Source organism: Dasypus novemcinctus, chromosome 10, assembly GCF_030445035.2.
Source record: "Dasypus novemcinctus isolate mDasNov1 chromosome 10, mDasNov1.1.hap2, whole genome shotgun sequence".
Classification (NCBI taxonomy): domain Eukaryota; kingdom Metazoa; phylum Chordata; class Mammalia; order Cingulata; family Dasypodidae; genus Dasypus; species Dasypus novemcinctus.
Window position 1 is genome coordinate 11285129 of NC_080682.1, and position 17753 is coordinate 11302881.

The window sequence follows — 17753 nt, forward strand, 5'->3', positions numbered from 1 at the left end:
ATGACCCCAGGCCCCCCCCACCCCCCAGGTCCCCTGGTGATCTTGACACTGGCAGGGGGGCAGCTACGCCTCCTCCGAGGATGGGAATAATACCTGAGTCTTAGCTTAAGGGCTGCCAGAGCACCTGACTGCAAACTCTGTGGCTTAAAACAACAGAAATTTATTCTCTCTCGATTCTGGAGGCCAGAAGTCCCGCATCAAGGGGCTGGCAGGCTGGTTCCTCTGATGCCTCTCTCTTAGCCTCTGGTGGGGGGTGGCAGTCCCTGGCTCACTTGGTTGGGAGACGAGACGCGTCACTCCAATCTCTGCCTCCGCCGGCACTCGGCGTTCTCCCGACACATCTGTTCCCATTTTTCCCTCTTCTTGTAAGGACTCCAGGCATTGGATCAGGACCTACCCTAGTCCAGTATGACTACATCTTAACTTAATTGCACCTGCAAAGACCCCATTTCCAGGTACGGTCATAGGCACAGGTACCAGGGGGTAGGACTTGGGCATACTTTTCAGGGGACACAATTCAACCTATATTACCCAGCACCCTCCATCCCCACTCCAGCTCCCTACATCCCATACTTTTTTCCCTCAGAGAACCACCGTAACTTGTCATTATGTATTTGAAGAATTATTTATTTAATGTTTATCTTCCTCTTACTCCCCAACTATAAATTCCATGAGGAAGATTTGTTCTTATACTCACATTTCTGAATAAAGTGCCCGATGAAGAGTAAGTGCTCAAAATATATTTATAGAATGAATAAAGGAAGCAGGTGGTGGTTTATGGTTCCTGCCCAGCAGGTATGGAATTATAGTGTCAAGCAAAAACTGGTCACGCATCCTTCCAACTGATGCCTGATTACAACTGGAGTGATTTTACTGTTTGCACCAACTACCAATTAATAGCCTGGGAAACAGCCCGTGATCCCAGCCCTGCTTTCCCCCATTCTGTGATCTGGGAGCTTCTATCACAATCTCTGCTTCTGAATAGGTGTACCTCTTTCTCCTTAGGAAGGAAATAAGGCATAAATTAACCTACTTTGGTCTACAAATCTGACTTTCTTCTGATTGCTTTCTAGGTCCCTGGAAACTCCCTCTAGGATCCTCCTTCTCCCAGCATCAGTTTCACGTCATCCTGGGACAGAACATGGGATACTTAGAAGTTCTAGGCAAGAAGAACCCATAGAATCTGACTGATGGGATAGGATAAGGGAGACAAGGGAAAGGGGAGCAATAAAAAGAACTCAGCATCCTGAATCAGATGACTGGGAAGATTCTGGTGCCATTAACAAAAAGCAAAAACCAGAGAACCGATGTGTATGGTCCAGAGGGCTGGTAAGCTGGTCAATTCTGGTTAAGACCACTTTGGTGGAGGTGGACAGGAGTGTGGGAATCAGAGTGTACAACATGGACACAGGGATGCTCTATCAATATTGTTGAGGAATGAAGGTGTGAGGCCCCAAAGCTGGGCCTTTAGGGACAACTAGAGAAAAAAAACTTTATAACACAAGAATTCAGCAGAACTTACATTTATTAAGTAAGTTATGTCTGCGGACAGGAGCCAAGGTTGGTTTAAAGCAACTCAGTCCTGACTCGCTGTGCTGTGGTTTTACTCGTGCTTAAATACCTAAGTTACGGGGAAGCGGACTTGGCCCAGTGGTTAGGGTGTCCGTCTACCACATGGGAGGTCCGTGGTTCAAACCCCAGGCCTCCTTAACCAGTGTGGAGCTGGTCCATGCGCAGTGCTGATGTGCACAAGGAGTGCCGTGCCACAGAGGGGTATCCCCGTGTAGGGGAACCCCACATGCAAGGAGTACACCCTGTAAGGAGAGCCGCCCGGCGTGAAAGACAGTGCAGCCTGCCCAGGAATGGTGCCACACACACGGAGAGCTGACACAACAAGATGATGCAACAAAAAGAAACACAGATTCCCGTGCGGCTGACAACAGAAGTAGACAAAGAAGAGCACACAGCAAATTGACACAGAGAGCAGACAACTGGAGTGGGGGAGGAAGGGGAGAGAAATAAAAATTAAAAAAAAAAAAAATATATATATATACCTAAGTTACTACTTAGCATTGGCTTTGATTATGCATTAGCTTTTATGCATATGCATGAACACACATAGCTGATTACATAATTGTATGATTAGTGCGTTCAGGAAATCATGCTTGCACATACATTGCATCATCAAAAAAGGAGTGGATAACATCACCCCCGGGTGGGAATTTTACTCTGGTTATTAAACAATTGAAGTGAGGACAGCAGGGCCTTCTGTGCAGATTCAGCCAACCGGTTGAAGCTGGTTCATACTTCATTGCTTCAACAGGATATTCTTGACCACCAGAAGTGGAATTTGGCATCAAGAGAGGGTTTTATCTTATTACCTTCTAATTTACATATAATTCATTCCTTTGTATCCTAGCAACAGGGAGAGAAACAAGTCACTTTCAGGTATTTAGTCATCCTACATCCATCAATTCCCTCCTTCAAGTTTTTGGCAATACTCTTATCACAGGGGAAAGGGAGGAAGCTCAGATCTTTTGTAACTATTTCCTGCTGACAAAATGGGCCTTGATCTCTTAGGAAACTATTGTAAAAGGGTGGTCTGAGGAGGAAAAGCCTGTTTGTTAAAGTTTGCAAGTGCTTTTGAATAAAAGCGTTGCATGCATGATATGAGTAAGGGTACAACTGCCAAAAGAATTTAGTTAATAATTAACAAAGGCGAGCGAGCAGCCACTGGGTGAAGCTGGATGGGTTTCAGAAGGAGAACTTATTTCCCCTTGTTATTAGGTTATTGGCTTTGTTATTTAGTTTCTTAATGCTCCTACATCTCTGGAGAGACTGGTAGCTAAATATATGGATGTAGCTGCAGTTCCAGTGAACGCTGATTCCTAAAAGGTAAACAAAGGGATTAATTGGCTAGTTTTGATTATTTCTGGTGTTACATGTTTAAGGATCGGCTTTTACAAAAGTCTGTTGAATTTTGTTTAAGTAGACTTTTTTGGCCACTGCTTTCCATGTATAGATGAACTGAAGCATTCCACAGTACAGCTTGTCCAGGCGTTATTTGATATTGATTGTGCAAATTTATACAGTACCAACAGTTGTTTTCATTTTAGAGGTTTTGGATGATTCGTAAAACAGGTGTGTGGGATGCTTAGTACCTTCCCTTAGGGCTAGCTATTGGTAGATTCTGTAAAAAAAGAACAGAATTTGTGACTGGTGGTCACTTCATATTTTGCTTTATGCTCAGGTGTGGTTTCTGGTTTAGGATTTCCTTTATCTGTCGAACCTGATAAGTAGTAAGGCTTTCCTCTGGTAAGATGGACCCAGGACTTGAATCTCTGTAATTTAAGAGAAGAATGAGACTGTATAAGGTCCCTCTTATTTAGGTTTAAACTGATCTTCAGGGTGTTTGTTTTTCTAAACTTTTAAAAGAACCTGATCCCTGCCTGAGAAGGGGTGGAGAGGCTGGTTGGTTGGATATTTTAGGTGCATGTGTGCATATGCATGCATTGTGGGGAGAAGCTCCCCTCACTGCAAGGCGCACTAATGGGGGGCTCCCCCTAAGGTTATTGGGGAATTGGGTGTTTCCTTCGAGTTGCTGAGAAAGGGCCTTCTGTACATAAGCTTGAAAGGACTTAACTCGAGTCCTCTTCTAGGGGTTACCCTAACTAGAAGGAGAGCTGGGTTAAGTGTATCTGTCCACTTTAACTATGTTTCTTGATAAATATTATTTAATTTTTTTTTTTTTAAGTATAGTTCATCCTTCCCACTTTTCCTGATGACTCAGGTCTCCAGGCTGCATGCAGTTTCCACTTAATTCTAAGACATTGGCTGACACCTTGTATCACAGCTGAAATAAAAGCAGGTTTCTTATCTAACCAAGTTGTTTGGGACAGTCTAAACTTCAGGATGACTTCCTGGAGGAGGAACTTAGTTACCATGGATTGCTGTTGTATGCAGTAGGGTAAAGCTGCTACTCATCCTCAAAAGGTGTTTACAAATACTTAACTTTTCTTGTGGTTTTATAATAATGTTTTGGGTGACTCCTATTTCCCATGGGTTTAAGATTCCCAACCAGCAAGGCTGCATAGGCCAGCACACAGCCAAGTGACCTCATTTTCCCAATTTGTATGATTTCAGGTATAGGCAACAATAGATTATTATTAGTCCCCCCTTTGGGCTGTAGGGCTACTGGCCCTTTAATCGATATTCTCAATGCTTGCTTTGGTTTTGCTATTAGCATTTCAATTGGAGCAGGGGCTGTAACTTGTGCTGAATTTAAACAGGTTAAGGTTGGAGACAGTTTCTTAGTTTATTGCTGTAAAGGTCCTTTATCGTTTTTTTATTTGCTCCTTTAAAAGGCCATTCATCCTTTTTATAAGACATGCACCAGTGGGATTAAAAGGCAGATGGAAAATTCAAACAATATCCTGATTTATAGCTTAAGACTTTGTCAGGTGACCAATAAATGGAGTTTCTTGGCTATTGTTAATTTGGGCTGGCACCCCATATAGGGCACTTTTGTTGGTAGCAAATAATAGCTTGTTGGCTATGAAAGTTCCATGACAGTGTCTATAGCAGTGAAAGCATATTTTGCGGAGGGGACCAAAGTAATACACTTGCCATCACGCTATTGGGGTTTGTGCTTGGCCAATATGTTCCATCCAATGAGGTAATTGTTGCAGTTGTTGGAGTGAGCATGCTGGACACTCGTGGGTGATGTCCATGAGCTGCTGGTGAGTAACAAGTAGCTGGAACTGCTGCCATAGGGCCTGGTAGCCACAGTGTTTGTTTTTCCTGTGGAGCTACTCTGCTGCTTCTCAGGTTTCAACGGCACTGTTTCAAATCTTTGTGAGGCATCTGCCTCAATATTCCCGAGAAGGGTGTTAGAGGAGTGGGCAGGGATGTGATAGACAGTTACCTGTCATTGCTGATTTCTCCCCCACAGAGGGCAGCCCATGACAGTTTATCATTCTTGTCTTGTCTCTACTATTTATAATTCACCCCTGGTTAGGGATGGTAGTTTTCAGAGTGCCTGGACACTATTAAATTAAGCCCTCTGCTTGAAATGGGCCATGTTATGTTGTACACAGTTGCTTTTTTAAAGGGATATATTACAATTTGGCCCCCTTCCACAATTGGAACTAAAACCCTAGGAGTACTTGCTTACAATGTTGCCTTTGCCACAAACTCCACCCAAATTTTATATTGGTGCTGTCTACATCCAGTTCACAGGGTAAGTTAGGGTCCACTCTCCTTTTTTGCTTGAGTCTGTGCTATCACTCTCTTTACTTTTTTAAAAGCAGCTTTCTTTTTCTGTGGGAGGGATGCACCTGGGACATGTCTCAGTGGATGGAGACCCACACAATACCAATGGAATATTGAATTCCCATCTTGGGAAGTCCTGCTACATTCTCTAATAGAGTGGTAAGAATCTCTAGAGTCCATGAACAGTGCCTAGCAAAGGAGGACAGACCAATATGCCAGGCCCTTAATAATGATGATCATATTTGTGAACCTTGTTCTTGTGAAATTGAAATTTAGCCTAGTATTATATGCTGCCTAAGAACTACTTTCTGAAAGCCTCCTTGTTGCTCAAATGTGGCCTCTTTCTAAGCCAAACTCAGCATATAAACTCACTGCCTTCACCCTTTCTCCGCCCTTAGCATGGGACTTGACTCTCAGGGATAAGCCTCCCTGGCACTGAGGGATTATTTCCAAGAGTCAACTAGTGATACATTTAGAAAAAGACCTTGACCAAAAGGGGGAAATACTAAATACAAATGAGTTTTTATGGGTAAGAGATTTCGAAGTGAGTCTGGAGGTCATTCCAAAGGTTAAGCTTATACATGTATCAGGAGGATCTCACTGACTGCCACAGTAAACAGTGCCTCAGCAGGGGAGATCCTGAGGGCCCTAGAGATATCTAGACACTATAGGTAGGGCAGACAACCCCAGGAATTTGGTACCCCGTAAGTGGGCCCTACCTTGGAATATATGATAACTTATCTCCCCAAAGTATCAGAGTTAGACTCATTTATAATTTTCCTACATGTGGCTCTTCTGCTCCTTTTACTTGAACCTATGATTAGCACTATAGCCATTAAATATATGTTCCAAAGACTTAAATCTTCTGGCTGTTCATATGCCAGCTGAGCCCTGAATCTCAGCAGAGTTGTAGCCAACACCTACTCTCCAGTTCATCAGACTTATCCAGGAAACTAACAAAAGGATGATGATGGACAATGTCCATCCCCAAAGTCAGAGTATCTACAACTGCAAGCAAGACAGTTCCATCCATCTGCCCTATAAGATCTAAGCCGCTCTCAATCAGAAGCAGAGTGGGCATCACCTTCCCCAAATCCTCAAGGCTGAGGAATGAACAAACATAAGGGGGGAATGCAACTATAGACCAAAGTAGACTTATTATTGTAGTAATGGAAGAACTTTTAACATTGATATAAAGACAGTGGTCACCAGAGATTCTGAGGGGAGGGAGAGGGAAGAATAGGGCATTTTGGGGACATTGGAATTGTTCTGTATAATATTGCAATGATGGATACAGGCCATTACACATTTTGTCAAAACCTATAAAATTGTGTGGTGCAAAGTGTAAACCATAATATAAACTATACACCATGGTTAGTAGCAATGCTTCAACATGTGTACATCAATTGTAACAAATGTACCACACTAATGAAAGATGTTATTAATGGGGAAAAGTATGGGAGGGGAAGGGGATGAGATATATGGGAATCCCCTATATTTTTTATGTAACATCTATGTAATCTAAAGCTTCTTTAAAAATAAAGAGAAAAATCCTCTTTGGAAAATTGTTCCAAGTCTGGAAGTATGGCTCAAAACAGCCATGTGATTCTCATTCTCAAATGCATGTAATTATGTAATGGATTGGAAGATTCAATTTTGTAAAGATGTCAAAATTGTCAAATTGATTTATCAATTCAGTGTGATTCCAATCAGAATGCCAACTGGGTATTTTGAACAACTCAACAAGTTAATTTTGAAATTTATATGGAAGAACAAAGGCCCGAGAATAGCCAGGAACCTACTAAGAAAGAAAGGTAGGTATACTTAGAATATCCATATATAAAGATTTATCATAAAGATATAGTAATTAAGATCACATGCTAGTTGCACAAAGAAAGACCCATTTACCAATGGAAGAGAATAGAACCAACAATATTCCTGCTTAAATGGGTTCACACCCACAGGAATATGGAATAAAGCCTAATACATGACAGGCACAGCTTTGCCCATCTTTGGAAAAAGGAGAGACTATCAATATTGGTGTTGGCAAAATTGATTATTTATATGAGGAAATTGAAATTGGGTCCTGTCTTAGTTTGCCAGAGCTACTGTGACAAACAGCACAGAATGGATTGTCTTAAACAACAAGCATTTACTGTCTCATTGTTTTTAAGGCTAGATGTCCAAAATCAAGATGTTGGCAAGGCCATGCTTGGTATGGTAGTGTTCCGGTGAAGATGGCATTCTCCATCACATGGTGGTCTCTCTCCTCTCTGGCTTCTTCTGACTTCTGGCTTCTACTCACTGGCTCTGTCCAAATGCCTCTTTTTGAGGCCTCCAGTCATATAGAGTAAGGTCCATCCTGATTCAATTTGATTTCATTTAAAAAGGATCTTCAAAGATCCTATTCACAAATGAGTCCACACCTTAACTAATAAAACATGTTCAAAGATCCTGTTTACAAATCGGTTCACACACCAGGAGCATGGAGTAAGACTTGAATGTGTCTTTTGTGGGGTACATGATTCACCAGTCCCTACCTCACACAAACTTAAACATCAGTTCCAGACCGGCAAAACTTTAAAACTTTTATAAGAAGATATGACAGAATTTTATTTAACTTCAGGGAGGTTTAACTTCTCCTTGCATGAAAAGATGCAAGGAGCCAATGATAAAAGAAAAGACTGTTAAATCTCACTTCCTTAAAGTTAATAATTTCTTTTCATCAAAAGACATCATGAAGAAAGTGAAAAACAGGCCCACAATCTGGAAGAGACTACCCAAACGAGAACACCCAAATGAGAACAAACAATAGCTATTATTTAAAGCTTGCTATTGCAAGAGAATCAGCCACCATCACTAGTATTTGACAGAGACTCAAAAGCAGGCAGAGGAGTGGGAAAACTTTATAGTGCAAAATGGGGAAGACTCATCGAGTTCCTTTCACAATGGTTTCCTTAAAGTATCTATCTTGACCACCTGACACACAAGTTAGGATGCCCCAGGTTATAAACACAAAATTAAGTAGAATTTTAGTGATTGTGAGGGCTATAGCTTTTTGGTGAGGGACTGCTTCAACCAATCTTGAAAACAGATATACAATAACTAAAACATATTCATATTTTGTGGAGGTAGAATTTTGGGAGTCTGAAGGTGTTCAAAGGGCCCTTGAAGCTTTGGTTCCTGACTACATACCACCTTTACAGTTTTTCCATAATTATGCTGTTGACAGGTGACACATGACCTGAAAATAACCTCAGTTGTCCTTTTAAAAATTTTTTATTCAAATTTTATTTCAAACTCAAAAAATAAAATAACAGACAAAATTTACCTCAACAAGTTATGGAAGCATTAATCCTAAAATGTTCTGTCCAGGCATTTTTTATTTTTTTATTTTTTTCAGGAAGTACCAGGGTTTGAACCCAGGATCTCGTACATGGGAAGCAGGCACTCAACCACTTGAGCTACATCCACACCCCCAGGCACTTTTATCTTATTTAATTCCAATGACAAACTCAATTGTTCTTGCAGTGTTCAACAAGATGAACACTGATTAGTTAAATGATTTAGTCAAGATCTCCTTATTAATGAAAAAATGAAAGAGAAAAAATGCTTAATCATGTTCATCTCTCACAAAACCAAACCCCATAATCTTTTTTTTACCTTTAGCATTAATATTTTAACTTTCTTGTTTTGCTACGAAAGCTTTACAACATTGCTGTTAACTATAGTCTATAAATTATGTTAGTTATATTTTTCTCGTTTTACCACATTCCTAACACCTTGTAGTTGAAGAACATTCCTGTATTTATATTATCAACCACAATACTCATCTACCACCAAAATCACTGTTATGCATTCCTATGTTAGCCTCCAGTTGTTCTCCAACTGGCAGTAACCTCCCTAGACTACTCATTTCAGCCAAAATCACATTCATAAATCAACAGTATTTGTTCCATTCATTATGTGCTCCCGCAAAGTTCAACCATTACCACGTATTCACAGTTGATCTTATTAAACATTCTGCATACAGCCAGTATCTTCTCCACCTTCTCATCCCACATTCCACCTCCCACCGACCTATACTTCATAATCCAGCTCCAGATATGAACTATGTATTTAGTTCATATCAGTGATATCATACAGTATTCATTCTTTTGTGTCTGGCTTATTTAGCTCAATGTAATGTCCTCAAGTTTCCTCCATGTTGTCATGTGCTTCCCCAGTTTATTTCTTCTTACAGCCAAATAGTATTCCATCATATGTATGTTCCACATCTTGTTTATCCATTCATCGGTTAGTGGACACTTAGGTTGTTTCCATCTTTTGCCAATTGTGAATAATGCCACTATGAACATCTGTGTGCAAATATCTGTTCATGTCTTTTCTTTCAGTTCTTCTGAACATATTCCGAGTAGTGGGATTGCTGGATCATATGGAAGTTCTATATTTAGTTTGCTGAGGAACTGCCACAGAGGCTGTATCATTTTACACTTCCACCTACAGTGCAGGAGTATTCCTATTTCTCCACATCCTCTCCAGCACTTGTAGTTTTCTGTTTCTTTAATAATGAGCATTCTGTATGGTGTGAGCTATCTCATTGTAGTTTTGATCTGCATTTTCCTAATAACTAGTGATGTTGAGGTTTTTTTATCATGTGTCTTTTGGCGGTTGTATTTCCACTTCAGAAAAATGTCTATTCAAGTCTTTTACCTGTTTTTAAATTGAGATGCTGGTTATTTCTGTCGTTAAGTTGTCTAACATCTTTACATAACATGGAAACCAAACCCTTGTCAGATATGTGGTTTCTGAGGATTTTTTTTCCCATTGAATTGACTGATTTTTCACCTTCCTATCAAAATCTTTTGAACTACAAAAGTGTTTCATTTTGGGGAGCAGATGTAGCTCAAGTGGTTGAGGGCCTGCTTGCAATGTATGAGGTCCCAGGTTCAATCCCTGATACTTCCTTAAAAAAAAATAAAAAACAAACAAATGAAAAAAAACCAACTCTCATTGGGGAGTGGATGCAGCTCAGTGGTTGAGTGCCTGCTTCCCATGTAAGAGGTCCTGGGTTCAACCCCTGGTACCTCCTAAAAAATAAATTAGAGTGTTTCATTTTGAATCACTACCATTTATCTATTTTTCCTTTTGTTGATCATGCTTTGGGTGTAAGATCCAAAAAACCATGACCTACCACAAGATATTGAAGCTATTTCCCCATATTTTCTTCTAGGAGTTTTATGGTCCTAGTTTTTATATTTAGGCCCCTGATTAATTTTGAATTAATTTTTGTATAAGGTGTGAGATAGAGGTTCTCTTTCTTTCTTTTGGGAATGGATATCCCATTCTCTAGTACCATTTGTTGAATAGGCTGTTCTGACCCAGCTGGGGGGACTTGAAAGACTTGTCAGAAATCAACTGAGGCAAGCGAATATGGCTCAATCGATTGGGCTCTTGTCTACCATATGCAAGGCCCTGGGTTGGTGTCCCAGGGCCTCCTTGTGAAAGCAAACTGGCCTGTTCCTGCATAGAGCTGAATGGCCTGCACCTGCAGAGAGCTGGTGCAGCAAGATGATGCAACAAAGGGAGAAAAGCAGACACAGAAGAACGGGCAGCAAATGGGCACAGAGAGCAGACAGCAAGCAAGCAGCAAGGGGGAGGGAATAAAAAAAAAAATCAATTGACCATAGAGGTGAGGGTCTATTTCCAAACTCTCATTTCTATTCCGTTGGTCAATCTATCTTTATGCCAGTACCATGCTGTTTTTACCACTGTAGCTAGATAATATGCTTTAAAGTTGGGAAGTGAGAATCCTCTAACTTTGTTCTTCTTTTTAAAGATATTTTTGGCTATTTGGGGACCCTTACCCTTCCAGATAAATTTGATAATTGGCTTTTCCAATTCTATGAGGAAGGATATTGAAATTTTTGTCAGGATTGCATTAAAACTGTAGATCAGTTTGGATGGAATTGACATCTTATTCCGTATTCTTCCAATCTATGAATAAGGAATACCCTTCCATTTACTTAGATCATATTTGGTTTCTTTTAGCAATGTTTTATAGTTTTCTGAATGTAGGTCCTTTATGTGCTTGGTTAAGTTTATTCCTAAATATATGATTCTTTTAGGTGTTATTGTAAGTGGAATTTTTTTCTGACTTCCTCCTCAGATTGCTCATTAGTAGTGTAAAATGCTATTGATTTTTGTGTATTAATCTTGTATCCTTCCACTTTGCTGAAATCATCTATAAGTTCTAACAGTTTTTGTAGTGGATTTTTAAGGATTTCCTAAGTATAGGATCATATCCTCAGTGAATAGCAAAAAGTTTACATCTTCCTTTTCTATTTGAGTACCTTTTATTTCTTTTACTTGCCTAATTTCTCTAGCTAGAATTTCTGGCACAATATTGAATAACAGTGGAGAGAGTGGGCATCCTTGTCTTGTTCTGGATCTCAGTGGGAAAGCTTTCAGTCTTTCATCATTGAGTGCAATGTTAGCTGTAGGTTTTTCATATATGCACTTTATCATATTGAAAAAGTTACCTCTTTCCAAATGTGTTTATCAAGAAAGGATGTTGTATTTTGTCAAATGCCTTTTCTGCATCTATTGAAATGACCATGTGATTTTTCTTCTTCAATTTATTAATGCGGTGTGTTATACTGATATTTTTTTATGTTGAACCACCTTTGTATACCTGGTATAAAGTCCACTTGATTGTGATGTATAATTCTTTTATTTTTTAATGTGTTTTTGGATTTGGTTAGCACGTGTTTGTTGAGGATTTTGCATCTATATCCAGGTACGCAGTTAGTTTTTTTTATTTTAGCTCCCCCTCCCCCTCGCCCACCTCCTCCTCCTTCTCCTTCTTCTTAAGGTACCAGGGCTTGGGAATGAAACCAGGACCCTGTATGTGGAAACTTGGAGTTCAACCACTGAGCCACATTGGCTGCCCTGAGTTGGTTTTTTTTTTTTTTTTTTCTCATTTGTTTGCTGATTGTTTGTTTTTGTTTTTAGGAGGCACCAGGAACCAATCCCAGGACCTCCCATGTGGGAAGCAGTCCAGATTGGCTCCCCTCTTCTTTTTTAATATAAGCATTTAAGGCTATAAATTTCCCTCTCAGCACTGTCTTTGCTGTTTTGCTTAAGTTTTGCTATGTTGTGCTCTCCTTTTCATTTGTCTTGAGGTATTAACTGATTTCTATTGCAATTTCTTTTTTTGACCCATTGATTGTTTAATAGTGTATTGTTTAATCTCCTTTTCTGCCTGTTATCAATTTTCACTTTATTCCATTATGATCAGAAAAAGTACTTTGTATAATTTCAATATTTTTAAATTTATTGAGTTCTGACTTATTTTCTAGTATATGGTCTATACTGAAGAAAGATCCGTGGGCACTTGAGATGACTGTATATCCTGCTGTTTTGGGATGTAAGGCTCTATAAATGTCTCTTAGGTCTAGTTCCTTTATCAAATTATTCACACTCTCAGTTTCCTTATCCTCTGTCCAGATGTTCTATCTAAAGCAGACAGTGGAGCATTGAGGTCTCCAGCTATTATTGTAGATATGTCTATTCCTCCCTTTAGTTTTGCCAGTGTGTCTTTCATGTATTTTGGGGCACCCAGGTTAGGTGCATAAATATTTATTATTGCTATTTCTTCTTGGTGAATTCTCCCTTTTATTAATACATAGTAACTTTCTTCATCTATTATAACGTTTTGCATTTAAAATCTATTTTATCCAATACTAGTATCACTACCCCAGTTCTGTTTTGATTACTGTTTGCATCAACTATCTTTTTCCAACCTTTCATTTTCAGCCTAATTGTGTCCTTGCATCTAAGATGAGTCTCTTATAGACAACTAACAGATGGCTCATGTTTTTTATTCACTCTATCAGTCTATTTATTTTAATTAGGGGATTCAATCCATTAACATTCAGTGTTGCTACTGTAAAGGCATTACTTACTTTGTCCATTTTATCCCTTGACTTTCTGTTGTCATATCTTACTATTTTCTGTCTTTAAACCTTTGTTTCTCTTACTTATATTCTTCATTTCTACACTCTTCTCCAGAGCTCTCACCCTGGTCTTTTCCTTTCAGGCTGTAACACACTCTTTAATATCTTTTGTAAATCTAGTCTTTTGGTAACATACTCTCTTGGTTTTGTCTGTGAAGATTTTAAATTCAACTTCATTTCTGAAGGATAGTTTTGCTAGATAAAGAATTCTTGGTTGGCAGTTTTTCTCTTTCAGTACCTTAAATATATCATATCATTGCCTTCTCAGCTCCATGGTTTCTGATGGGAGATCAGCACTTAGCCTTATGGAGAATCCCTTGTGAGTAATACATTGTTTTTCGTTTGCTGCTCTCAGAATTCTCTCTTTATCTTTTGACATTCTGAATAGAAGATGTTTTGGAGTGAGTCTATTCAGATTTATTCTGTTTGGGGAACATTTTTCTTCTTGAATATTGGTATTCATGACTTTCATAAGGGTTGCAAATTTTTTCAGCTGGTATTTACTCAAATATTCTTTCTACCCCTTTTCCAATTCTCTTCTCCTTCTGGGACACATATAATGCATATGTTTGTGCATTTTGTGTTGTCATCCAGTTCCCTGAGATCCTATTCAATTTTTTGCATTCTTTTTTTCTGTTCTCCTATTTTTTTTAAGTTCAAATGTTCTGTCTTTGATTTCACTTATTCATTCTTCTACCATTTCAGATATGCTGTTACATGCTTCTAATGTATTTTTAATTTCATCCTTTGTGTCTTTCATTCCCATAAGCTCTGTTACTTTTTTTTGCAGGCTTTCAAAATGTTATTAATGCTCACAGTGTCATCTAAATATCCTTTATCTCTTTAGTCATATTTTCCTTCATCTCCTTAAATTGATTAAGAGAGTTTGTGTGACCATCATTGATTAGTTGTCTTAAATCTGTGTCTTAGCTTCTTTGTTCTTTTGGCTAGGCTATATCTTCCTGTTTCTTAGTATGTCTTATTATCTTTTGTTGCTGTCTAGGCTGCTGATATCAGTGATTTTGCTCTGTTGATCAATTTCTCTCTCTTGCCTAGTGGTTTTCTTTCACAGCTCTTCTTTGATTTCTGGTTTAATTTGTTCTAAAACTTTAAGATTGCTCTGCTTACATAATCAAAACAGGGACAGGGAGCCACTAATGGGTCTTAGACCACATACTATGGTGCCTAGGAAAGAAACAGGAGAGACAAACCTATCTTCCTTCACTTTCCCAGCTGGCCAGTAAGTGATGCTATTTGGGAAACTTCCACAGAGATGAGTCCTTCAGTTTCCACTGACAAGATTTACTAAACCAGTGATTCAAAACTGAGTTATGGTGGTTAAAGTCACTGAAGAGAAACCACACTCAGCCTTCAGTCACACCCTCCCCCTTCCCAGGAGGGATTATGTCCTTTCCCCTCTCCGTTGGCCACTCAGTCACAGGTTTTACCAAGGCTGTTCACCTCAGGGGTGGGGGGATGGGTGGCATTCCCACCTGCAGGGCCCAACTCACAGTTTTCTTTTGGTCTGTTTGTCTCTCTGTCCCTGGTCCCTCCTGGATGATGCATATAGCACTCTCCTGGTCTGCAGGTCCCTAAAGCAGCTGCCTTGGATGACTTCTATGCCTTCTCCCCTATTTTGCAAGAGAGCTGTGCCCTGCCTAAGCTACTCCAACCCTCAGCTGTCTTTTTAAAGTTTCTCTACCAATGTTGATATAATATCATAACCAATGTATCTATTCCATGGTAAGTAGATTCACAGAGAAATTTAGTACCCATTTGAAATGATCTGGCACCTCCAAGCAGCCATCTTGAGAGCACCAGAGGTTATCTGAATGTACAAGCACATTTTTTTCTATTCTTCCTTTTCAAGATCAGGGGCTAAACATTGATATTTTATAATAGGCTCTCTTCAAATTCCTAAAGGGATTTATCCTTTGAGGGTTTAGATAAAATCATAACTTTAGTTAAGGTGACTTGTTTAGCATGATGATCTGCTAGATCATTTCCTTTAGCTTCCATATTATGTTTTTACAGTGGCCTCAACCTTTATAATAGCCACCTTTTTAGGAAGCAGGAGTGCGTCTAAAAGCTCCTTAACTTGTCCATCTCTGATGGGGGAATCCAGCAGATGTGTGAAACACCCTTTGTTTCTAAAGCATCCCAAAGTCATGTACCACACTAGAAATATATCTGCTATGTCTATTTATTCACTCTCTGATCTTTGGCTAGTTGGCAATCTATGTGAAGTGCAGTAAATTCTGCCATCTGGGCTCATTTCACTTTGGGTAGAGGATTATGCTCTAAAGGAGTCCTTACATTAGTGATAGCATATCCTGCTTGATAACCTCTAGTTTCAGTTCTGAGATATGATTCATCAGCAAATAATATTAAGTCATTGTTCTCAATGGGAGTCTCTGATAAATCTGAATGAGGTACAGAGAGTTCCCTGACTGAAACAAAACAATCATGAGGCCCTTACTCTGGTAGGGGCAGGGAAGTGGCAGGGTGCTGCAGAGGCAAATAGTAATTGTGTAAGAGAGTGCTAAGTGATGGGTTTTTGATGGTTCCCATGAACTTGAGCTAAAATCCCAAGGGCTTGTCCAGATCACGAATGCACAACTAGACAAAGTGGCTTTTTGAAGCTCAGGATGTCCAGGAAAGGAGGCTGTTGAAGAGCCTTCTTCAGGAAACAGAAGGCCTGTTCCTGTTGGAGCTCCCAGAAGAGAGGGTCTCTCATTGAGGACTTAGTCAATTCATAAAGAGGGGCTGTAATCTCAGAAACATTTGTCATCCATTATCTGCAATATTCAGTTAAACCTAGGAAATCCTCTCAACTGTCATTTGTGAGGAGTCTAGGATAAAATCTGGGTAGTTTTTATCTATCAGGAGAGAATAATCTTCCTCTTTTTAGGTAGGTCATGCCCTAACTAGTGGAGTGTGTTCTGGCAAAATTGAAACTTATGTCCCTTTTCTGCTAAGACTGGGAGCAAGAAAATGGGCTCCTTTTTATAGATTGTCTTGTTCTTGGAACAAAGTGGGAGATAATCTAAATAGTGTATTAGAACTGAATCACAAGGGAAATCTGGATATTTTAAGTCTTGATATAGGTGCTGGGAAAAGAAAGACGGGGTTTCAGTGAACCCCTGGGACATGGCTGTCCAGGAATATTGTTGTCCTCCCCAGGTGAAAGCAAAAAGGTATTGACTCCCGTGGTCCAGAGTACACTGAAAAAGGCAGAGCAAAGTTTCACCACAGTGAAGCAAGTGGCTTCAGGAGGAATTGAGAGGATGGTACTACTGGAAAACAGGGTAACAATCTTGTTTTTGCACCTAAGGTCTTGAATAAATGATATCCTCCTCCGTTTGGTTTTTTTACTGACAGGATGAGAATTATGACAGGATTCTGGGATAGAAAGCTTTGAACTACAGGTCTGAGCCCTGTCTTTGCTTCTGGCTTTAAGGGATATTAGAGAAATTTGGGTAAAGTTTTGGTAGAGACTATCAAAACTTGCATAGGTTCTGCTCCAGGTATTTTGCCTGAAGTCAGTGGAATTTAGAATACCAGGTATAGGTATGTTACCTGGGGTATACATGAGCATACAGGAGGAGGAAAATGTATATCCAGAGCAAATGCAACTTGATTGTGAATAGAAGACACCTCTGGAACCTCAAGAAATAATCCCTCTGGTGGGCATTCAATATTAAAATTATGATTTCAGTTGCAAAGTAAGTCTCCCCCTATTAAATTTGCAGGAGTGATATCACAAAGCAGGAAATAATGTTTTCAGTCAAAGGCCCAAGTGTGACAATTAAGGACAGGGAATCTGTGGGTCATTTGAAGTACCCACCACCTGTGTTACATCAAGGAAGAGGTTGAGCAAAGGAGGCAGGTTTAATGTATAAAGAGTGGGACCTGTATTTATCAGCAACGAATGAGGCTGACCATCTATATTTATAATTAATTACCCTGATGTTTAAGGGTAAGGCAGGATATTGGGCACTTTTTTCCTTCCTCTAAGTATCACCCTTATTCTGAATTGAGGGATTTTCTTTTGTCTTAGTATTTCTTTTGTAAGATGAGACGATTTTTTCCCCCTGCCCCTTCTGCTTACAATATCTACAGGTGTGCTTATCAGTATGTGGTTGGCTGGGAAATGGGCCATCTAGCTGTTTGTTCCGCAGGGCCACAAGTTTTTTTGGGGTTCTGTCTCATTTTTGTTCTAAAGCCTTTTCAAAATGATCTGCCAGGTGTTGTATTCAGGCAAAGGGGCTATTAACCATCTTAATTTTTGTTTTTGAATTAGGTCTCCAATTTTAGGTTTAACTCCATTGACAAACTGAGATAAAAGGGCTGCTTAACATCAGCACCTTCTTTAATTCCAGAATGTCATTAGAAGGTATTATCTAATCTATCTTCAAAATCTCCTATAATATAATCTTTTCTCTGTTTGCATGATTGAATTAT